The sequence below is a fragment of the Caretta caretta genome, chromosome 3 (genome assembly GCF_965140235.1).
Source record: "Caretta caretta isolate rCarCar2 chromosome 3, rCarCar1.hap1, whole genome shotgun sequence".
Classification (NCBI taxonomy): Eukaryota; Metazoa; Chordata; order Testudines; family Cheloniidae; genus Caretta; species Caretta caretta.
Window position 1 is genome coordinate 76,525,785 of NC_134208.1, and position 25,292 is coordinate 76,551,076.

The following is a 25,292-nucleotide window of genomic DNA, read 5'->3' on the forward strand; positions in this document are numbered from 1 at the left end:
TAGGCCCTATGATGGTATCCCCGAATAGATATGTGGACAGAGTTGGCAAGGGGCTTTGTTGCAAGGATAGGTTCCTGAGTTAGTGTTTTTGTTGTGTGGTGTGTGGTTGCTGATGAGTATTTGCTTCAGGTTGGGGGCTGTCTGTAAGCAAGGACTGGCCTGTCTCCCAAGATCTGTGAGAGTGATGGGTCGTCCTTCAGGATAGATTGTAGATCCTTGATGATGCTCTGCAGAGGTTTTAGTTGGGGGCTGAAGGTAATCATTTTTGTTGCCCTTTTCTGAACCTTTTCTGCATGCAGTATTCAAGATGTGGGATACTGTGGGGGGAATTGTTGTTAACCTTGCTGTTGAACCTGACCCCACCCCAGTCTGTGACAAGATCTATGCACTATATGCAGCATAGGCAAGAGCGGTAACGCAAGAGGCCTACAGGCCTGCATCCTGTAAGACTTAGCTTAAGCTAAGAGCATTTGCATATGCTGGGCCATGGTATTTTGGCCCAGATAACGAACTAGGCCAACCTCTAGCCTAGCGCAAGTCCCTAGCTGTCCATTATATGCAACCCCATTATATGCAACCCCACCTCAAACCTGCAAAAGCCCCTAGAGAAAACGCTGCCACAAGCAAACCGCAAATCTTGATAATAATGAAGTACGTCAGCACAGTGCTAATTATAAAACTGTTTACTTTGGCTCCTTATAAGGCTTTATTAACAATTCTTGAGTGATAAAAAAAATTAAGGAAATTTATCATTTGACTTGAATGTAAAAAAACTATATAAGACTGGTATTATAGGGGCAGGACAGAGAGAGAGCAGGGTGGCACCTGCATGTGACCATCTCTAGCTCCTTCTCCCTGCATGCTTGTATTCAATAAAAGGACCTCAGACTGTTTGAACCAAACAGATGGTGTGACTTGTTTTCCACAAGAATACCATGGATTTATAGAGAGGCAATATGATATTTTCTGTCTTATTATCTATCCCTTTCTTAATGATTCCCAACATTCTGTTCTCTTTTTTGATTGCCACTGCACACTGAGTGGATGTTTTCAGAGAACTATCCACAATGACTCCAAGATCTCTTTCTTGAGTGGTAACAGCTAATTTAGACCCCATCATTTTATATGAATAGTTGGGATTATGTTTTCCAATGTGCATTACTTTGCATTTATCAACATTAAATTTCATCTGCCATTTTGTTGCCCAGTCACCCAGTTTTGTGAGATCCTTTTGTAGCTCTTCACAGTCTGCCTGGGACTTAAATATTTTGAGTAGTTTTGTATCATCTGCAAATTTTGCCATCTCACTGTTTACCCCTTTTCCCAGATCATTTCTGAATATGTTGACTAGGACTGGTTCCAGTACAGACCTCTGGGGGACACCACTATTTACCTCTCTCCATTCTGAAAACTGACCATTTATTCCTATCCTTTGTTTCCTATCTTTTAACCAGTTACCAATCCATGAGAGGACCTTCCCTCTTATCCCATGACAGCTTACTATGCTTAAGAGCCTTTGGTGAAGGACTTTGTTAAATGCTTTCTGAAAATCCACTGAATCCTCCTTGTCCACATGCTTGTTGAACCCCTCAAAAATTCTAGTAGATTGGTGATGCATGATTCCCCTTTACAAAAACCATGTAGACTTACCCCCAATAAATTATGTTAATCTATGTGTCTGACAATTTTGCTCTTTACTATAGTTTCAACCAGTTTCCCCGATACTGAAGTCAGGCTTACTGGCCTGTAATTGCCAGGTTCACCTCTGGAGCCCTTTTTAAAAATTGGCGTCACATTAGCTATTCTCCAGTCATTTGGTACAGAAATTGATTTGAATGATAGGTTACAAACCACAGTTAGTAGTTCTGCAATTTCACATTTGAGTTCCTTCAGAACTCTTGGGTGACTACCATCAAGTCACCTGGTGACTTATTAGATGTGAGATATGTGATACAGCCACTTTAATCCTTTGCAAACAACCCAAACCCACTCACATCAGCCATGGGGATGAATCCTATATAACAACCTGTGGGCTGTCTGTGAACCTTAATTAGTTTAGTTTATCAATTGGTTCCAAAACCTTCTGAGACTTTAATTTACATTCTCCTGTTATTTGCTTTTTACTGCTACAATCCTCTCGTTCAGCCACTTAGTTACTACTGTGTACTAACATAGACTCCTTTATATCAGTTTACACTTTTCCTCTGAATTTGTATCTTTAGGGTTTTTTCATATATTCTCACATATTCTCATATGTAAAGCACTTCTACTGGAGATACAGTAGTAGGAGTAGTCTTATTTTATATTTTAGTGATATGACCTAAGGCTTTCAGCAGAGATTAATGATTCTGGGTGCCTCAATTTTTGGATGCCCCACTTGAAACACCTAAAAGGGGCCTGATTTTCAGGAAATGGATTCTCAGCACTTTCTGCAAATTAAACCCGTTTAAAGGGTCTTAAAGGCACTCAGAATCACTAATCACTCTTGAAAATCTTGGCCGTGGCTAAATTTGGGTGAAATAATGCAACACCATTTATGGGGCAGATTTAAATTCTTATTGTGATTTTTTGAAATTAAAATTTGGGGTTGGATTTTTTTAGGGGGAGGAACATGGGAGAAGTGGTTGTGTGAAAGTTGTAGAAAATTTCACTGAAGAATACAAATTAACATACCTTTCTCCTTTCAAACAAATTGCTGTCTTTCACCTGTTGTCTCTTTAATATTCCATCAGGTTGTTATCTTTGGATTCTATCCTATGTTTTAATCAACAATATCTGCATATAATGCAAGCCAGAGGGCTCATATAGTAATCACTCATTGGTGGTGGTGGAAGAGGGCCTTTGCTGTGGAAAGTCCACATGGCCAACTGAAAGCTATTTATTTATAAGGTGGCTGACAGATGACACTGAAAATTTGAACCAATGGTTGGCCAGAGGTGCAACATCATCAGCAAACAGAGCAGGTAAAATGGTGGCTGATCAAATGGGGAACACTTCAGAAATCAGTTTTTTTTTTTTAGGTTTAACTGTAATTTTGTAATTTAGAATAGGGAGAGAGGCAACAGAGATAGAATTTACAGGGATTTTTTCTTTAAAAGTATGTTCTTTTTGTCTGATGTAACCTGAAGGAAGAAGTGGAGAGAAAAGAAGAAGTATGAAAGTTAAAGATCAGCTGCTGTTCAAAATTGGCATTCTTTTCTGAAATCATTTTTGAAGACAGGGGAGCTTGCTGTAGGTCTGTTTATTGGCTGTGGGAGTTTTTCCCTGGTTTTCCTATCTCTTATTCCTTAGGAGGTGGCACATCTTTAAAATAGTCAAGTTGCAGCTGCTAACTTTGACCTTAAGAAGAGCTCTGAGAAAGCTCAAAAGCTCATCTTTTTCACCAACAGAAGGTGGTCCAATAAAAGATGTTATCTCACCCGCCTTGTATCTCTAATATCCTGGGACCACCATGGCTACAACAACACTGCAAACAATAATGGAAGATGTCGAATTTTGCCATTTGAAATAGCAGCTCCACAACATGAAGAAAAAAGAAGCGTTTGTCCACATTGGCACTTTACAGCGCTGCAACTTTCTTGCTCAGGGGTGTGAAAAAACACCTCCCCCTGAGGGTTGCAAGTTTCAGCGCTGTAAAGCACCAGTGTAGACAGTGCGCCAGTGCTGGGAGCTGCTCTTCCAGTGCTGGTAGCTACGCCCCTCATGGAGGTGGTTTTTTTTAGAGTGCTGGGCTCTCCCAGCACTATGCTGCGACGACACAAGCTGCTGGCAGCACTTTAACGTTGCCAGTGAAGATGTGCCTGAAGCCAAACTTAACCATGACATCTACTTCCTTAGCAAATGCAAGAAACAAATCATCATCAACTGACTCCACAAACTCCGCAACATTAACAACATCCCTCAGAATGTCATTCTTGCCACCATGGATGTCACCTCCCTAAACACCAATATCCCTCACTGTCTACCTCAAATCTACAAGACAGTGGACAGCCCTCAGATATCCACCCCAAACACATTGCCCAACTCATCCATTTCATCCTCACCCATAACGATTTTACATTCAACAACAAACACTTTATACAACCTATAAGAACAACTATAGGTACTAGGATGGCTCCCCAATATGACGACCTCTTCATGGGCCACCTCAAAGAAGAATTTCTGGACAAGTGCAACACAAACCCAATGAATACAGCAGTGATATTTTCATCTTCTGGACAGAAAACCTAAACTCCCTCAGATTTCCACCACAAGTTTGATAACCACCACCCATCCATTAAAATCTCTCTAGAACTCTCTGACATGACGTCAACTTTCTGGATACCACCATCAGCTTTAATAATGGAACCCTACAGACACTATATATAAGAAACACATGGATCTCCACACTTATCTTCACACATCCAGTGACCATCCCAAACACACCAGAAAACGTGTAACCTACAGCCAGGCACTCAGATACACCAGAACATGCTCAGAGGAGACAGTCCGGGATACACACCTTAACACACTTAAAACTGCCTTCACCAAAGAAGGACACTGCACCAGAGAAGTAGATCACATCATGGAACAGGCCACCCAATAATCCCAAGAGAACCTGCTTCACTGCAGAAAAAAAAATCCCTACTGATCGCACACCCCTACTTGTCATCTGCTCACACTGGCACCCATAAGGCATATCATTAAAAGGCTGTAACCCATTCTCGATGGGGACCACATCCTGAAAGAAATCTTCCCCCAAACCCCTCTTCTGGCTTTCAGACAACCCCCTAACCTCTCCAAGCTCATCATGAGAAGCAAGCTCCCCACAGACCAGGACACACCAACTCAGAATGGCAATTGACCTGGCCATAGCAGCAGATGCAAAACCTGCAGACATATGTCCTCTACTACACAACACACCTTTCAAGATCCCTGGGTCCTACCCGTGCCTATGACAACATGTGGTGTAGCTCATCCAGTGAACTAAATGACCTATTAACAACTATGTGGGTGAAACAAGATGATCAGTAAGTTCTTGAATGAATTCACACAGAAAAATGATAAAAGTCAAAAACATCCTGTCATCTGTGGGTGAATAGTTTTGGCAAAACGATCACTCCATATCTGACCATCAGCCCTCATCCTCAAAGGAAACCTGCACAACACCTTCAAAAGACAATCCTGGGAGCTTAAATTCATAACTTTGCTAGACACTAAAAAATCATGGATTCAATAAAATAACTGGATTTATGGCTCATTACAACAATCTATAATCCACTAACCCTCCTTTGTCCTACTACTGCAGTGGTCTTAACTGCTCACTTCACCTTGAATGGTCTCTTGTAACATGTTAATACCTTTGCTTAACAATCTGTACCACCTTGTATTTAGCTGTGACACTCCTGAGTACTGTTCCCAGACCTTAAGAAGAGCTCTCTATAAGTTCCAGAGCTTGTCTCTTTCACCAACAGAAGTTGGTCCATAAAAGATATTACCTCACCCACCTTGCCATTCTAACTTTGTTCTTGTAGGTTAGTAGACACCATTTACAGGCTACCTGGGAAAAAGTGCTGTTTCTCCAATGGCACCCCATAGAAGAACCCTACTTCAATGTTATATAAAGGGATGAATGGTTTGGGTAGAGACAAGACAGCCACGAACAACAGGCGTACTTCTCAGCTTGCTAAGTCCCAAATGTGGGACACAATGTGTGACAAAGTCATAAAATGAAGGACACAAAAAATTATTTATGCAGAAGACCCAAAATGCTGTGGGATTCTTTCCTTTAGTGTAAATCCTTATGTATCAGTTTAATGATTCTTTATTTCTGATGTAAATAATTTTCAACAATAAAAGTGAGGAGACGACAAACATAGGTAACTCTGGGATTAAAGTGAGCAATTTTCCTAGAAATGAAAGACACTTGAGAGTTATGATACAGGTGCAATTACCAGTTATGCTTTTTGGGTCACACAATGTTAAGGCACAGTCAGATGTGTGACATTTTGGTTTAATCAGGTGAGGAATAATTATTTACATGCCAAAGAGGAATTAATTTGGAGGAGTAAATACTAGATGTAGACATATGTTCACACTCATGAGTTTACCAAAAGGTGAAGTGGAAGGGATGCTGATAACTAAAAGGGAGGCTAAATGGGAGAGAGGGCATAAGATGGTAAAATAATCAGCAACATCCATATTCTAGATTTGATTTTCAGTCATGATAGAGAGAAATACAGGGTACTCTGATTTATTCTGTTACCTGGATACAGACTGTAATGTGTGAGTCATTCTTGGTTGTGATTACTGGCTCAAATATGCTGAAAATCCAGCAGGAGACTGGCAGAGACTCTGACTAGAAAACAGAATATAGAGAGTAATGATTTATGGTTCGACTTGATGATTGTATACAGTTTAATGCCATTTTAGCACATGGAAAGTGGGAGGTCTGCTTCCTTCCCTCATAATGCAGCTGGGGCAGAGAAAGATTTGTGCTGTCAGTTTAGGGTCACTCATCTGTCAAAGAGGTTCACATATATGAATACTTTGGGAGTGATAAGATATCTGAAGCAGAGGACAAAAGCAAGTTCCATACGAAGTTCAAAATTGCTGAAGCTGGAGCAATCAGCAGCAAACACAAATAAATTAAGATATTGGCTATTAAAGGCACTATATATATAGATATAGATATATACAGAAATTGAAAAAAAGCATGGAGACATTTGTTGGAGAAGTATGCAAGTGGTAGAATTTTGTATGGATTGAAGGGGGTCAAGCTTAGTATCAGAGAGGAATACCTTGCAGCAGTGATGACAGGAGATGGTGAAGGCCTGGAGGAGATTTAAAGATAGAAAGAAAAGGACAGATCTCAGGGAGAAGAAGTGGCTAATTAGGGTGCAGCTTGTTTATGGACAAATTGCTGAAGAAGAATACAAAAAATTAGCACAAGCATGTGGGGACAAACTCAGAAATGCTGAGGCATAAAATGAGTTACAACTAGAGATGGTCATGAAAGGCAATATGAAGAGGTTTTTTATGAGCAAAAGAAGGACAATGGGAAGTGTAGGGCCTCTACTTAGCAGGGAAGGAGAGGTAATAACTGATGACATTAAGAAGGCTGAGGGTATGATGCCTATTTTGCTTCAGCCTTCACTAAAAAGGTTAATGATACTCAACACAATTAATATTAACAACAAGGGGAAAGGAAGACATGCCAAATCATAGTACCTATCTTTAAAAAGGAGAACAAAGAGGACCCAGGAAATTATAGGCCATTCAGAATAACTTTGATATCTGGAAAGAGACTGAAACAAATTATTAAGCAATCAATTTGTAAGCACTTGGAGGATAATGGTGTTATAAGGAATAGCCAGCATGGATTTGTCAAGAACAAATCATGGCAAACTAACCTAATTTCCTTTTTTGACAGGGTTACTGACCTAGTGCATTGGGGGGAAGCAGTAGAAGTGATATATCTTGATTTTAGTAAGGCTTTTGATACAGTCCCACATGACATTCTCATAAGCAAACTAGGGAAATGTGCACTAGATGAAATTACTATAGAGGTGGTGCACAACTGGTTGAAAGACTGTGCTCAAAGAGTAGTTATCAGTGGTTCACTGTCAAACTGGGAGGGCTTATCTGTCCTGGGTTCTGAGCTATTCAGTATTTTCATAGATGACTTGGATAATGGAGTGGAGAGCATGCTTATAAAATTTGTGGATGACACCAATCTGGGAGGGGTTACAAACACTTTGGATGATAGGATTAGAATTCAAAATGATCTTGACAAATTGGAGAATTGGGTCTGAAATCAGCAAGATGAAATAGAGACAAGTGCAAAGTAGTACACTTAGGAAGGAAAAAATTAAATGCACAAACTATGAAATGTGAACTAAACGGCTAGGTGTTAGTACTTCAGAAAAGGATCTGGGGGGTTATAATCAAATATGAGTCAGTGCGATTAAGAGAAAAAGGCTAATGTCATTCTGGGGTATATTAACATGAGTGTTGTATGTAAGACAGAGGAGGTAACTGTCCCATTCTACTCAGTATTGATGAGGCCTCAGCTGGAGTGCTGTGTTCAATTCTGGGAGATGCACTTTAGGAAAGATGTGGACAAATTGGAGAGAATTCAGAGGAGAGCATCAAAAAATATAAATGGTTGAGAAAACCTGACCTATGAGGAAAGGTTTAAAAAACTGGACATGTTTAGCCTTGAGAAAAGAAGACTGAGCAGGGCCTAATAACAGTAATCAAATATGTAAAGGGCCATTATAAAGAGGATGGTGATCAAATGCTCTCCATGTCCACGGAAGGTAGGGCAAGAAGTAATGGGCTTAATATTCAGCAAGGGAGATTTAGCTTAGATATTAGGAAAACCTTTCCAACTATAAGTGTAGTTAAGCTCTGGAATAGCGTTTCAAGGGGGGGTTGTGAATACTTCTCATTAGAGGTTTTTAAGAAAGGCTGGCCAAACACCTGACAGGGATGGTCTAGGTTTACTTGGTCCTGCCTCAGTGCAGGGAGCTGGACTTGATGACCTTGTGAGGTCCCTTCCAGCCCCCCATTTCTGTGATTTTATGTGACATGGGAGAGTGCAGCTTGGATGCAGTCTGGGATTGGAGCTAGAGTTCAAATTTAGAACGATGGTGAGGTATCTAAGACAATGTGTCACAGAGTCAGGCTGAGATGGCAGATGGGATGGAAGAAGACAGGGTTAGAGATGGTGGTTGAAGCTCTGTGAGAAGATGGTATGCCCAAAGAAAGGGTGGAAAGTAAGAAGGTGATAGGAGGAGGCAAGTATAGAGGCCTGTGGGACACCAACAGACAGAGATAGGGTGACCATATTTTCCCAAATGGAAAACAGGACACCCCATGGAGTTGGCCCAAGGTCTCCCTCTTCCTCGGGGCGGGCTGGCCTGAGCCCTCCCTACCTCCTGCCCGGGGCTGGCCCAAGGCCCTCCCTCTCCCACTTTGCACACGGGGCCAGCCCAAGCCCTCCCTCACTCCCCAGCCTGCGCGGGATAGGCCTGAGCCCCCACCCCGCTTCCTGCGAACGGGCCCAGCCTGAGCAGTTGTCCCGAGCCCTCCCTCCCTTGCGGGGCTGGTGTTGCTGCTGCTTAATCCCCCCCCGCACATTCCTCTGCACCCCAATAGTGGTCACACCCCACATTTTTAGCAAAACGGAGCATTTGTCCAGTTTGCTCTTGCCAACTGGTGATCAGGACATCCAGGACAGGGCTTATAAAAGGGACTGTCCTGGTCAAAATGGGACAAATGGTCACCCTAGATTTAGAGAGAGAGAGAAAAGAGGAAGGAAACTGTGCAAAAGTGATGCTGTAATGAAACCCCCACCCCCTTAGCAAGGCGGCTGTGCCCCAAGAGAAAAAACACCCATCAAGGGCCCCTGTAAGGGTCGATGACAGAGTTCTGTGCTGTTGACTTCCCCCAGGCAGCTGAAGTGGGGGGAAAGTGACACCCCTTCCAGTCACCCTGGCAAGCTTCTTCCCTCAGCCAGTGGGAGGAGGGGAGACAACAGCTATCATCAGCAGCCAGTCAGACGGTAGAGGACAGCCAGGCAGCAGTGCAAGTAGTCTCTGACCATGGGCACAGCCTGGGATGCCCAGGAAAGCAGAAGGGAGGCTATAAATACATGGCAGAGACCAGCAGGGAGATGAGAAGGTCTCCTTACAGCCAGCCAGCAGAGCACTTTTAGTCCCCACACTGCCCTGACCACATCATTTCCAGGCCAAGCAACTGGCCTGTCTTTACCCTCAGCCTGCCAAAAAGCCTCAAGGAGGGGACAGTCCACTCCTCCTGCAATCTGCCTGCTAGGAACAGGAGGAGACAGCCCATCTCTCCTGCCACGACCTGCAGCCTGCTTGCCCTGCAGCCAACTCAAACCAGATTCCAGACTTCGGACCCAGGGACCCAACCTGGTTACATCTGCCCCTGTAGGTTCCAATCTATAAAACTGCCAACATGGGTCCAGGAGGGAGCAGATGGTTAGTCACTCTCCAGCGATCCCCAGGGCAGCCTTCAGTAATAAAAAAGTATTATTAATATCTCCAATCATTTAAATAATTTAATATTCTTATTGGTTGTATATTTTCCTTTAATCAAATCTTAATATAAAGTTTATAGAAACTGTTTTTAACTAGTTTGTTGTGTGAGTCTGAATTATTTGTGAGTTCAAGTGTGGTAGCCACTGCCTTAGGTGGTTAATCCCTTGTTTCAATGGAGCCACCACCAAATGTATTTATTCTTTAGCACACTAGAAGGAGGAGTTGGGCACCTATCAGCAGCACTACAAAATGAGCCCAGGTAACAGAAACTTTGGAACCATCAAAGACTGTGAGGTACCCCATTCCTGTTTGCACATCATCCAGGTACTGAACCGGTACCAAAAGCAGAATACAATAATAACAGCTAAAGTGGTAGGAGGAGAATCAAAAGGACAGTGCCTTGATAACCTAATGAGGACAAAATGTCTAGAAGTGAAGTAGGCTTTGTCAACAGCAGTAGGAGAGGTTGAGGAGGATGAAAATGAAGCAGAGATCCTGAGATTTGACCAACAGGACATCATTAGAGACTTCTGTGAGTGTGATTTCAGATTAGAGGGGATTGAAGATAAAGCTCAAGGAAAGGAATTTGAGGCAGCGGTTGAAAACGGCTCATTTGATGAGTTTAGATGACAGAAAGAAGCGAGATGAGACAGGTGAGGTACAAGGGACTGCATCTGGAGAATTGGCAAGACCGGAGTGTTGTTGTATTATGTGAGGAAGGAACAGAGAACAGTGACAGGCTATGGAGGAGGGTGAGAAAGGGAGGGAGAGCTGGAGGGGAACAGATTGGTGGGGTAGATTGAAGGGATTAGAGATGAGAGAAGGTGGAAAACCTCAGTGTTGGACACAGAGGTGAAGGAGGATAGGAGGTCCAGGGAGGAGGGAAATGATGGCTGATGTGGTTGATTTTCTTTTCCAAGAAGTTGACACAATCCTGCATGGAGTCAGGTGGAAGTGATTGTCCTTTTCTTACTTTATTTCTGTGCAGCACCATGCACACATATGGTGCTATATCAGTAATAATAATAGTGTTGCAGAATGATTTGCAGATTAATTTTTTTAAAGAGACAAACAACGCCATGTGTCTGAGCCAGTGCATGCTGCACCTCATCTTCTCTTCTTGATAAACCATGTAGCAATGATAACCCTGGATAAAATGGTTACCAGAATTTTGTTTGCAAGATCATGACCTTTTCTGACATGTCATTTTGTTAGGTCAACCCGGAACATGCAGTAAGTTATTAACTAAAGTCAGAGTTACACCGTGGGTGAATCTGGCACCCTAGGCCATATATAGCTCTAACTTACAACCCTAGACATCACTGGAGTCAGATGGGAGCGAGAGCAGAGTTTAGCTCTTTGCCATTTGAGACATCTATTTTGAGACTTTCACTGGCACACCAAATGTGGCAGGTGCAATTAATGTTTAACAAAGAGAAGCTAATTATTTACAGATGCATCAGGAACAAAAGATTCTAAAATTTATTTTAATTTTTCTGAAACAAAGGGAGATGATAACACCAATTAATTGAATACAGCAACATTAGCACAAGTTACTCTGAATGTATATTAATGTCAGTGGAGTTATTTCTCTATCTAGTTACTACGTCTTGTCATAAAATATTATTTTGGATTAACTGTGGCCCTGATGCTCCTCTCATGTGGAAACAACAGCTATAGAGGAGAAACTTATGCCAAATCCACCATGAGGTTTGTCACTTCATGGTCCCTGCAGGGCTTGCAGAAGGAGTTCACAAGCTCTGGGATCCACAGAGTAAAGTGATATCATTTCCCTGGATACTTGGCCATCGCAAGGATGACTTCATCATCTAGCACTGCTGCCTCTGGAACTGTGTAGTAATTAGTAGAGCTACACGGAGTTCAGAAATTCCATGAAGGATTTTGAAACTTGGCTTCATTCCAAATTGGACTGAAAATGGAAAATTTTGGAATTCTCCATGAAGGAAAATTCTGAAATTTTTTTCGTTTCTGGTTGATCGAAAGGTTGTGGATTGACAAAATGTTCAGCTAATCCAAAATTAAAATATTTTGAAATGAAAAATCTTTTCAAACTGAAAAATTGAAATGTTTCATTCTGAAAATGTCAAATGGGACATTTTGATATTGCTGGAAATTTTTAAACTGCTTTCTTGGGAAATGGAATTATGGGAAAATCAAACCAATTTCACAAAGTGTTTCAGTTTTGAGAAAACTGCATACTCCAATGGAATATGATTCTGTCAAAGTGTCTTCAACCAGCTGCAGTAATTAGCCACTCAGATGGACAAAAACCTCATAGAGGAGTTAATGTTGCTTTGGGGGCATTAATTCCAACACAGGTTTTCCATTTGGAAATCTGCCATTTAGAAGGGGAGCATTCGGTATAAAACAGCTCTATACCTGCCATACCCTATCACCTTTTCCCAACCCCAGTGTTCCCTCTTAGTCCCTGTAGTGGGAGCTTTAAGACGCCAGCGATTAAGTTTTGAGAACAGGCCACAGTGTACTGTTTGCATCAAATACCAGGAGTTGATAAATACCCAAGTTGCTCCATTTCCGTTCTTGATAGCAAAGCTTAAGAGAGTTTTGTATAATCATCGCCTAGTGGTTAAAGTACAGGAATGAGAGTCAGGAGAACTGAGCTCTATTCCTGGCTGGCTGCAAAATTCGTTAACTCACTGAGGTTCTGATAGGCTTAATTCATTAATGTTTGTAAAGAGCAATGAAAGCCTTAAACAAAAGGGGGTATAGAAAAACAAAGTGTTATTAACAGTCAAGATCCTACACACCTGTCTCATACCTTGTTTGAAGGCAATGGAAGTTCTGGGGTAAGTAAGATGTGAAGAATCAGGCCCATTATTGTTGAGGTCCAGGGGAAATCATTTCTAGGTGGATAAAAATCAATAATTCTATCAAAACAGCCATGACCTCTTAGGTACTTTCCCCCTCCCCCTTCTTCCGTTTTCAATGATTTTTGTTCAATTAGTAGGGTGACCATATTTCATTATGCTCAATGTGGGACAACTGGCAAAATTACTTATATTCAAGCAAGTTCAATGGCAATCATGCAAATGTTCAAATTAACATCAAGTTGACTGAGCCCGTTTAAAAGAAATACTATAGTGCGTAGTTGGATTCTTTTTATCTACCTTCTTATCTTTAAGGCTTTAGGGTTCATACGGGAAGGGGTGACACACACACTCCCATACACCTCTCTCACAGCAGGGGTGACTGACCAATCCGACCTTCCCTGCCTGGCGTTCTCCACCCTCCCTGCCTGGCTGGGCTCTCGGGATGGACCCGTCTCTCCTGGTACCTGGCACCCCGTTTTCCTGAGGCAACATGTTGCGGGGCATGCAGGGTTGCATCCTCTCCCCACCCCCAGATTTCTGCCAGGGTTCAGATCAGACTGTGGCCAGAAGCAGCCTTTCGGCACTGTGTGGGAGGGAAGGGAAGGGAGCTACTTCCATCCACAGGGGAGGAGGAATGGGGGAAGGGATGACCTGGCCTGTGTCTTTGCAGAGCTCATCTCTTCTTTCCTCCTCCCCACCTGTGTAGCTGAAAGTAGCTTGTCCCTTCCTGCCCACACAGTGTCAAAAGGCAGCTAACACCTCCAGGCTGCTGCCGGCCACCGACATAATCCAGCCGCCTTTTGTCCACTGGCTACAGCGCGGGCAGGAAGGGGTTAAGTCCTATGGATGCATTGTGCACCAGGGCCCAGGGAACCTGACTGCAGGGGCTTCAGTGAACCTGGCGAGAGAGGTGGCTCAGCAGAGGAGGGTGCCTAGGGGACGGAGCAGCCCTGTGCTCCCTGTGGGCAGGATCTGGGGGGAGGGGTGGGCAAAGAGGGTGCTAAGCCCCTGTCCCAGGGCTACTGTGGAACCTGTGGGTTTGGGGCATGAACAGGCTGAAAATTGCTTCCCCCTGCCACTCCAGAGCTTAGCTGAGGGGCGGAGAGGCTTCCCCGTGCCAGCACTGTGCGGGGCTTTGGCACATGTAGGGCTTGGCTCCTCTTGGCTAGTGCCCCAGGCCAGAGGGTCTTGGGCTTTCCCAGGGCGCCGGCCCAGCCAGAGGCAGTGAGGGAAGGAATGAGCCGCCAGTCAGGCTGTTGGTGAGCTGAACTCTCTGACCAGGAGCTGGTTCTCACACAGCACTGGGAGCTGGACGTGCCTGCCGGTGGGGATATGGAGGAGCAGTGGGTCTGGGGGGGAGGGAGGGTGAAGGGACTAAGCAGGGAGAGGACAGAGAGGGGAAGAATGTAAAGGGCTGATGGGTGGGCAGCAGATGTGACGTAACCAGCAGTCGCCAGGCGCCTGCCCGCACTCACCAACCATCGCAGCTCGCAGCACGCAGCAGTGCCAGCTGGAAATGGGATGAGGGAGGGGCCCTGCTGGCCAAGAGATGTCATGCCTTACACCCCCTCCCCCATCGTTGGCTACTGGACCACCGCACTCACCGCTGGTGGGCGAGTGGCCGGCGAGCAGGGATCCAGTCAGCAGCAGGACCCCCCAGTACTGATGGCAGGTGGGGGGAAGACAGAAAATAAGGGACAATATGCCAGTTTGTAACAAAAAGTCAGGACATCTGCAGGAGGGCTTAGATATGGGACTGTCCCTTTAAAAACGGGACTTCTGGTCACCCTATCAATTCGTGAATTTCAGGTCTGATCATTTCCCCTATTGAAGCCAATAATGAAACTCCTTTTGATTTAAATGGGAACAGGGCTTATATCAATTGAGTGCTGATATAATGTCTCTGGACGTAGAAAGCTCTCCATTCATTCTCAGAACAGGTACTGCATGAACATTACAAGCTTCCTCAATTTATTCTGACAATGTACAAAATGTTGGCTTGGAGGGATCACCATTGGGACCAAAGGGTAGTTCTTTTTCCATAACTAGTCAATCCTTGGCCTCACAGCTGAGGTTGTCAACAAGGCTATTAATTAATGCCAATTGTGATGACGTTTTTTGTGATGGAGACACCTGTCCACTAGGAACTGGACTGAGACCATCACATTATTTTAGATAGGTCAGCAAACAGCTGTCAGGTGGTATAATTTCATTCTCTTGATTTGGAAAGGGATGTTATTCACAGATTGAGCTGTCTGCCTGCTGATGAGCTCAAATGTATTATATAGTGCATAATATGCATGACTGATGCTTGTTTATTGGAACAATTTTATGCTGGAACAAAGCTATGGGGTTTTCTTTTTGTTTGTTTGTTTGTTTGTTTTTGCCAATGATAATGTAGCTTTGAGTCAGTAAGGAACCGTTCTGGAGAGGGAGAGAATCATATAAAGCCACTTAGTGGATGAGTAAGAAAGCTATTCCAGTACACTATGGTACTAATGTTTTATTTGAAGCTACCATTATGGTTGACTACTAATATATTTGTGTTAAGTTTAATGTTGATCTGCAGGTGGCAAACATTCTAAAGCAGCTGTGGCTTTTGTAGCATGGGTTTGCAACATTTGTGCTCAAGGATGGCTCGCCTGATGAATGTCACAGTACAATCTCACTGGCCATGTGAGAAACTCCAGTTGGCTGAGCTCTTTTAGTTAGCAGACATTCTGTAGCTGTTACTTAGCTTGCTTTTGAGTCTCACAAGCCTTTAGGTTAAAACCTGCATTGAGGCTAGAGCTTTCACTATCATTATCCATATTGTTTAGTGCTGGAACTAATTTTTGTCTATAGGTGGCAGCAGCCTTCTAAAGCTACCACAGATTTTTTTCCCCTTTATATACGAGTATTTTTGTTAAAAGAGAATTTTGCTTAAATAGGTGGAAGTACTGGCAGGAAGCACGAGCAGGAGTGTGTGAGAGAGGAGGGCTCCTGCCTCATACTGAGAAACAGGGGCGATCAGCGGGTTATCTCAAGTGCCTACACACAAATGCACAAAGCCTGGGAAACAAGGAGGGAGAACTGGAAGTCCTGGCAGAGTCAAGGAATTATGATGTGATTGGAATAACAGAGACTTGGTGGGATAACTCACATGACTGGAGTACTGTCATGGACGGATATAAGCTGTTCAGGAAGGACAGGCAGGGCAGAAAAGGTGGGGGAGTTGCACTGTATGTAAGAGAGCAGTATGACTGCTCAGAGCTCCGGTATGAAACTGCAGAAAAACCTGAGCGTCTCTGGATTAAGTTTAGAAGTGTGAGCACCAAGGGTGATGAGGTGAATGAGGCTTTCTTCTGGAAACTTGCAGAAGCTACTAGATCGCAGGCCCTGGTTCTCATGGGAGACTTCAATCACCCTGATATCTGCTGGGAGAGCAATACAGCGGTGCATAGACAATCCAGGAAGTTTTCGGAAAATGTAGGGGACAATTTCCTGGTGCAAGTGCTGGAGGAACCAACTAGGGGCAGAGCTCTTCTTGACCTGCTGCTCACAAACCGGGAAGAATTAGTAGAGGAAGCAAAAGTGAATGGGAACCTGGGAGGCAGTGACCATGAGATGGTCGAGTTCAGGATCCTGACACAAGGAGGAAAGGAAAGCAGGGGGTGGGATAGCTCAGTGGTTTGAGCATTGGCCTGCTAAACCCAGGGTTGTGAGTTCAATCCTTAAGGGGGCCATTTAGGGAAATGGAGCAAAAATTGGGGATTGGTCCCCCTTTGAGCAGGGGGTTGGACTAGATGACCTCCTGAGGTCCCTTCCAACTCTGATATTCTATGAATACGGCCCCTGGACTTCAGAAAAGCAGACTTTGACTCCCTCAGGGAACTGATGGGCAAGATCCCCTGGGAGAATAACATGAGGGGGAAAAGAAGAGGAGTACTTGTGGCACGTCAGAGACTAACCAATTTATTTGAGCATAAGCTTTCGTGAGCTACAGCTCACTTCATCGGATGCATGAGGGGGAAAGGAGTCCAGGAGAGCTGGCTGTATTTAAAAGAATCCTTATTGAGGTTACAGGGACAAACCATCCCGATGTGTAGAAAGAATAGTAAATTTGGCAGGTGACCAGCTTGGCTTAACAGTGAAATCCTTGCTGATCTTAAACACAAAAAAGAAGCTTAGAAGAAGTGGAAGATTGGACAAATGACCACGGAGGAGTATAAAAATATTGCTCCAGCATGCAGGAGTGAACTCAGGAAGGCCAAATCACACCTAGAGTTGCAGCTAGCAAGAGATGTTAAGAGTAACAAGAAGGGTTTCTTCAGGTATGTTAGCAACAAGAAGAAAGTCAAGGAAAGTGTGGGCCCCTTACTGAATGAGGGAGGCAACCTAGTGACAGAGGATGTGGAAAAAGCTAATGTACTCAATGCTTTTTTTGCCTCTGTCTTCACGAACAAGGTCAGCTCCCAGACTACTGCACTGGGGAGCACAGCATGGGGAGGAGGTGACCAGCCCTCTGTGGAGAAGGAAGTGGTTCGGGACTATTTAGAAAAGCTGGATGTGCACAAGTCCATGGGGCCGGATGCGTTGCACTTGAGAGTGCTAAAGGAGTTGGCGGATGTGATTGCGGAGCCATTGTCCATTATCTTTGAAAACTCATGGCGATCCAGGGAAGTCCCGGACGACTGGAAAAAGGCTAATGTAGTGCCCATCTTTAAAAAAGGGAAGAAGGAGGATCCTGGGAACTACAGGCCGGTCAGCCTCACCTCTGTCTCCGGAAAAATCATGAAGCAGGTCCTCAAGGAATCAATTCTGAAGCACTTAGAGGAGAGGAAAGTGATCAGGAACAGTCAGCATGGATTCACCAAGGGCAAGTCATGCCTGACTAATCTAATTGCCTTCTATGACGAGATAACTGGTTCTGTGGATGAAGGGAAAGCAGTGGACGTGTTGTTCCTTGACTTTACCAAAGCTTTTGACACAGTCTCCCACAGTATTCTTGCCAGCAAGTTAAAGAAGTATGGGCTGGATGAATGCACTACAAGGTGGGTAGAAAGTTGGCTAGATTGTTGGGCTCAACGGGTAGTGATCAATGGCTCCATGTCTAGTTGGCAGCCAGTATCAAGCGGAGTGCCCCAAGGGTTGGTCCTCGGGCCGGTTTTGTTCAATACCTTCATAAATGATCTGGAGGATGGTGTGGATTGCACCCTCAGCAAGTTTGCAGATGACACTAAACTGGGAGGAGTGGTAGATACGCTGGAGGGTAGGGATAGGCTACAGAGGGACCTAGACAAATTGGAGGATTGGGCTAAAAGAAATCTGATGAGGTTCAACAAGGACAAGTGCAGAATCCTGCACTTAGGACGGAAGAATCCAATGCACCGCTACAGACTACGAACCGAATGGCTAGGCAGCAGTTCTGCAGAAAAGGACCTAGGGGTTACAGTGGACGAGAAGCTAGATATGAGTCAACAGTGTGCCCTTCTTGCCAAGAAGGCCAATGGCATTTTGGGCTGTATAAATAGGGGCATTTCGAGCAGATCAAGGGACGTGATCGTTCCCCTCTATTCGACATTGGTGAGGCCTCATCTGGAGTACTGTGTCCAGTTTTGGGCCCCACACTACAAGAAGGATGTGGAAAAATTGGAAAGAGTCCAGCGGAGGGCAACAAAAATGATTAGGGGACTGGAACACATGACTTATGAGGAGAGGCTGAGGAAACTGGGATTGTTTAGTGTGCAGAAGAGAAGAATGAGGGGGGATTTGATAGCTGCTTTCAACTACCTGAAAGGTGGTTCCAAAGAGGATGGAGCTAGACTATTCTCAGTGGTAGCGGATGACAGGACAAGGAGTAATGGTCTCAAGTTGCAGTGGGGGAAATTTAGGTTGGATATCAGGAAAAACTTTTTCACTAGGAGGGTGGTGAAACACTGGAATGTGTTACCTAGGGAGGTGGTGGAATGTCCTTCCTTAGAAGTTTTTAAGGTCAGGCTTGACGAAGCCCTGGCTGGGATGATTTAGTTGGGGATTGGTCCTGCTTTGAGCAGGTGGTTGGACTAGATGACCTCCTGAGGTCCCTTCCAACCCTGATATTCTATGTTTCTATGAAGTCATTAAGCATGCAAAAGTCTTACAGCTTGTATCACATTTCTGCATATAGAAAAGGAGTATTTGTGGCACCTTAGAGACTCACCAATTTATTTGAGCATAAGCTTTCGTGAGCTACAGCTCACTTCATCGGATGCATACTGTGGAAAGTACAGAAGATCTTTTTATACACACAAACCATGAAAAAATGGGTGTTTACCACTACAAAAGGTTTTCTCTTCCCCCATCCCACTCTTCTGCTGGTAATAGCTTATCTAAAGAGATCACTCTCCTTACAATGTGTATGAGAATCAAGTTGGGCCATTTCCAGCACAAATCTAGGGTTTAACAAGAACGTCTGGGGGGAGGGTGGGGTAGGAAAAAACAAGAGGAAGTAGGTTACCTTGCATAATGATTTAGCCACTTCCAGTCTCTATTCAAGCCTAAGTTAATTGTATCCAATTTGCAAATGAATTCCAGGTCAACGGAGCAATGTGATATATGCCATCATGTGCCAGCAATGCCCCTCTGCCATGTACATTGGTCAAACTGGACAGTCTCTACGTAAAAGAATAAATGGACACAAATCGGATGTCAAGAATTATAACATTCATAAACCAGTCGGAGAACACTTCAATCTCTCTGGTCACGTGATTAACAGACATGAAAGTTGCAATATTACAACAGAAAAACTTCAAATCCAGACTCCAGCGAGAGACTGTTGAATTGTAATTAAATTTAAATACAGCCAGCTCTCCTGGACTCCTTTCCCCCTCATGCATCCGATGAAGTGAGCTGTAGCTCACGAAAGCTTATGCTCAAATAAATTGGTTAGTTTCTAAGGTGCCACAAGTCCTCCTTTTCTTTTTGCGAATACAGACTAACACGGCTGTTACTCTGAAACCTGTCATTTCTGCATATGTAGCTTGTAGTATGATTTGAATTTTGTGTAAATTGTACTGCATTTTGTTTGACTTCTCTTCTGTAGATAAATACTTTATTAATTTTACTTGGAAAATGACCACCACAGACCATACATACAGTTATGTAAGCAATTAAAAGATACTTAGAAAAGAGAAACACCAACACCAATATAAGCAACTATATCTAAACGTAAGTATTGTTGTTTGATGTAATCAGAAGCAATTTGAAATTGTTGCATCATTTTCTCTCTATATTTACACTAGAGAGCTTACAGTCGCACAGCTGTACCGATGCAACTATGCCACTGTAAGATCTCTTGCGTAGCCGCTCTATGCTGATGGGAGAGAGTGCTGTTCACGCTGGCGCTTGTATTGGTGTAGCCTATGGCGTGCAGGGGATTTTTTTTCACACTCCTGATCAACATAAATTTTGCTGACATAAGTGGTAGTGTAGACATAGACTCTGTGAGGGTGTGGCTTCCTTTTGAGTCAGATTTGGACAGTAACCATCAATATGGGCCTTTACACAGATGTATGTACTTTACTACTTGGCCTTTTCCTAGCTTTTTAGGTAAAACAAAGAGAGAGAAAACATTGCAGCACTTAATGAAAAGAAGAAAGAAAACAAAAAAGGAATGTACTTCCTTTCACATTTTATTCATGTAACATTCGCTCAGGCACCCAACATGAGAAAATCCAGAACAAAAAAGAATACTGAATCTCTAAGGGAAAACAAACAAACCAATATTCAGTCTCTTAAGGGGACAGATATCTCTCTCACACTCCCATTCTTTGTTTTTATGTTGTCTGGATTCTAAACTCTTTGGGGGTAGGGACCTATTATATAATATGCCTGCAAAGCACTTATTGCACCTTTGGGCACTATATAAATAATAATAATTTTAATCCACCATACCTGTTAATACTGACCTGTATTGATACTGACTTATTTCACTGTCAATAGAACAAACTATATTGGTTCCTGAGAGTTAGTCTTTCCTGATAAGGATTAACTGATGCATGCAAGAAAGCATGGATGAGATGCCTTTAGACGTGTATTTTTGAGGTCTGAGAAATGCCTAAAAGGAGGAGAGAAGCACCATGGGCAAGGAATCCAGGAACCTTTTGGAAGAAAGAGTGGCTATGAGAAGAGAAGATTTGGTACAAAGAAAGACAAAGAGCTATTAATAGTCATTTATATAACACTGCAAGATAAGCACAACATCTTAGAATTGGCTGTTTTACAAAGAATATAAATCAAGACCTAAGCAGCTCATAGACTAAAGGTGCATTGTGACCCTTGGCACACCTGTATTCACACCCTGCACACTACTGCTATAATATTTGTGCAAAATATGTCTTGTGAGGTATAATATGAAAGCTAGTAATACACGGTTATTAATGTCATAGTAAAAGGCATGTGTTAATGTTATAAATTCCTTCCGTATGATGTTACTAAAATGTGTTTGAATCAGACAAGTCTGGGATATGGGTAAACAGTTTTTTTCCAGACAAAGAAAATGCCGATGCCTGCCTCCGTGTGCAATCACAGACAAATGGCAATCGCAAAAAAACAGACAAGTGACCATTTGTTGGCATATTGGAGACTGCAGGAACAGATTAATTTGCATTGTAGAAAGCACCAGCAGGGAAGAAACCATCGTGAAACCTTCTCCATCAGGCTCCATGGCACTTTTCCTCTCAAGATAGTAGTTTTGTTAAATCTTAGTCACTAGAAAGTGTTTTTGCTTTTATTTACTTGTGACCATTTCTGACTTTATCCCTTATACTTGAACTCACTTAAAACCTCTCTCTTTTTTGATTAAATAGACTTGTTTTACTTTTATTCTAAATCAGTGATACTCAGACTGAGGCTCGCGAGCTGTAAGTGGCTCTTTAATGTGTCTCCTTCAGCTGTTTGTAGCACATATTAAAGCACTGTGTGATTTAATTATTAACCAATCTAAGTCATTAATCAGTCAGGATGCTTTTCTATGTTATTTACCAATTGTAGTTGACAAAATAATAATACCTGGTCCGTCATTTTGCCATGAGAATAAAAATATATATGTATATAATTCTATAATCATATATATAATTCTATACTAATTTATATATATGTAAAATTCTCACAGCAAAATGTACATATTTCCCCTTTCATACTGTTTAAATATGAATACATAGTACTATAGTAAATGAAACAATGAATTCACTGTACTGTGGCTCTTTTGGGTAATGTCGATTGCTAATTTGGCTCCTGAATCACTGAGGTCTGAGTATCACTGTTCAAAATCAACCTATTGCTGTGGTTGCCTTGACGGATTATTAATTCCAGTTAAAGCAACAAGTTTCTGTGCTTTGGCTCTTTAAAGGAGCAATGGACCTTATTACTCCTCTGAATGTTGCAGGAGAGGGCTGGACATTTCAGGACAGATGGTTTTGGGGAAATTTGGGACTGGGAGGGTGTTGGGGTTACTTGGCTAGTTGTAATCAAGGCTGGTGGAGACCAGAGGGTGACTGTGGCGTAACAAGCAGCCTGCTGGAGTCAGAGTTCTAAATCAGGGCTGCTCAACACGCAGACACTCAGTGCATGCTTGTATGCTCGCTGGGAGTGCATGCTTGTGTGCTGGCTGGGAGTGTCCTGACAGGAAGCTACAGCAGAAGAGAATTTTAAAGCCATTCAATGTTACAGGACAAGTGGTGACATAACCTCTCGCTGGTCTGAATTGCACCGCAGAATATTGGTGCAATAGTACAATATTAGCCCAAACAACACAATACAGACAAATGCCTCATGGCAATGTGCAGTCACTGTAGCTGGAACACTGCCCAGTCTTATTGTACAGTGTGGTACCTGAGTCATTGCACACATGCATATATATATTCCCTTGAAACTTAGTGAAGGGGAGGGAAATTAGCCAAAGACTTCTCTGCCTCATCTCCTACAAGGTCCAACCTCTGTTTCTAGGCCCTGAGGTCTGGTGTGCTGATGAAGAACAAATCTTGTACTGTGAGTCTGGTCCTTTCCATGGGCAAAGCTGATGAGCCCCATAATTGTGAGCTTGGATAATCCCTGGATCCCAAGCAACCTTCCACTGAAAGCCACTGATAGCTATGCTGGTCAGTGCCTTAAGGGTAACTTTCACGTCTGTGCACAGAGCCTTTTTCTAAAACTGCTGTAGTGTTCTTTCTGTCCTTCCTAAAAAACCTAGGAAAAGGCTCATTCATCGCATATTCTCACAAGAGGGCTACAGTGGATCACTGGCCCTCTGCACATGGGTGAATTTCACTCTTGGAACAAATTAATTAATCTTCCTGTAAGAGCTACCTGCTAGAAGATGCTGCCAATAACCTACTTAGCTGTCATCCCTCAACCTTCTATTGACTGGATACAGGAGTAATATAACTGCCTGTGTTGGAGAAGTGAGTGTCATTGAATCAAAACAAATCAGGGCAGAGTTGTATGTGATTTCTTTGTACCTCAGGGCCTCTTTGCCAAAGGTGTATTTGCAAAGTTCATCATGGCTAGTTGATGCATTTCCAAATGAAGTGCTTCATGGTAGGGGCATTGCTTCTCCACCACAGTTTGATGGGAAGCAGGTTAGACCATACCAGTCCAGGCCCATGCGACTAAGTACTTCAGAGTGATCCAGTCTCTTTTGACAGTCTCTCATCTCTCATCTCTCTCCAGTCTCTCATCAGGGTATTCTCCACAAGGTGGATAAAGACAGCATCCACCGCCTCATGGTGGTGATCTATATTATAAGTAAAGGACATGAGCTGATCCCCCTGCATGCTATGGGTGCAGTCCTAGGTGATCTGCATGATTAGATCCACTCCCAGCTGGGATCCTGACCTCCAGACAGCCATTTGTTTAGCGGGAACAATTCAATATGACTTACAATCCATGCCATAAGGGATAACTCTCCACAGATGCTAAAATCTGAGGTTTTCATCACAAACAGCACCAGCTGCTATCATATACTAGAATTATGACCTTTCCCACAGACATACCAATCCATCAGTAATAGACCTTTCAACTAAATGTTAACCAAACATATCCATCCATCCATCCATCCATCCATCCAAATTCTCCATTCCAGTTGAATAAGACCAAAGAATCCCTCACACACATGATAGAAATGCTGACTGCCCTGATCAGCAATAATGTCCCACTTCATATAAGTTCCCATCCATGTAATAGATGTGTAGCCAGTATTGACACACCCATATGCTTTTATCAAGTTTCTGGTCTCTGTATATTAGAACATCAGCAATGATTTCTCCTGTGAAAATGTGCATAAATGCACACAGCAGGAAATAGCAACCATATTCCTCTCAACGGTCATTAGCATGGCCCCAATCAGATGTGTTATTTCACATTTTTGTTAAATGGACACCAGGCAGGAAGAATAACTTTGGACACTTATTTCTTAAAGAAAGTCAGAATGAGCATAAAACTAAAGCTAAAAATGGTGTATGACATGACATTGTGGAACACAACAAATGTTAATGGGAAGCCTGAAATGCGGTAGGTAGTATTATAATATGAAAAGCAGAAGGGTAAGAATTTAGGGGCAGCTGTGGGCTTAATTTGGACTACACCTGCCATGTGGTATCAATTGTTGTCAGGACAGAAAGAGGAGTTGGGAAAAAGTGAAGAGGTGTGTACCCGACAGCTGGTGGAAATGGAGCAACTGAAAGCGCAGAGTAGTAACCAAGCTTCAACACAAACCTATGCCCAGGACAAGTTGCAAGCCTTGAGACAGGACTTCCAGGTGGAAAAAGCGGGATGCACCTGCCTGGAAGTACTGGCTAAGCAAGTACTGGTCCTTCAGGGACTTGTCAAAGACTTGACTACCCGTACTCAGCATATCCCACAATGGCAGCGTGCTCACCATGAAAAGGAAATTGAGCAGTTAAAACATCAGTTGACCATGAGGTCGGTTCAGGTGGCAAGCCTCATGGGGGATGACTCGGGTGACCCTTGTGAGTGATATTGTTTAAGAAAAGGAACTAGGAGGGGTGGGGGCTAGTTGAGGAGCCTACCCTCCTTGCTCCCTCCTTGCTAAATTGGTAATGGAACAAAGCCTGTGCCCATGGAAAGGGACAGTGCAGCGAGAAAAAAAGGATCAGGCCCAGACAAGCGGGCAGGCAGCAAACAAATTGGAAAATGGGTTGGAAACCTTGAAAGCATAGTGGCAGGAGTAAAGGAAGCAATAAGTGCAGGCATGGGAAATTCAAATCCCTGAAATAGTACTTGGAATGTAAAATCTGAGTTGATGAAGGTGTCATTTTGGGAGATAAGCAAGTGATTTAAGGAAAGAGAGTGAGATGTTAAGTCTGCAGAGACTGGAGGGAATTAAGCAGTTAAATGTTGTAAAAGTGTTAAA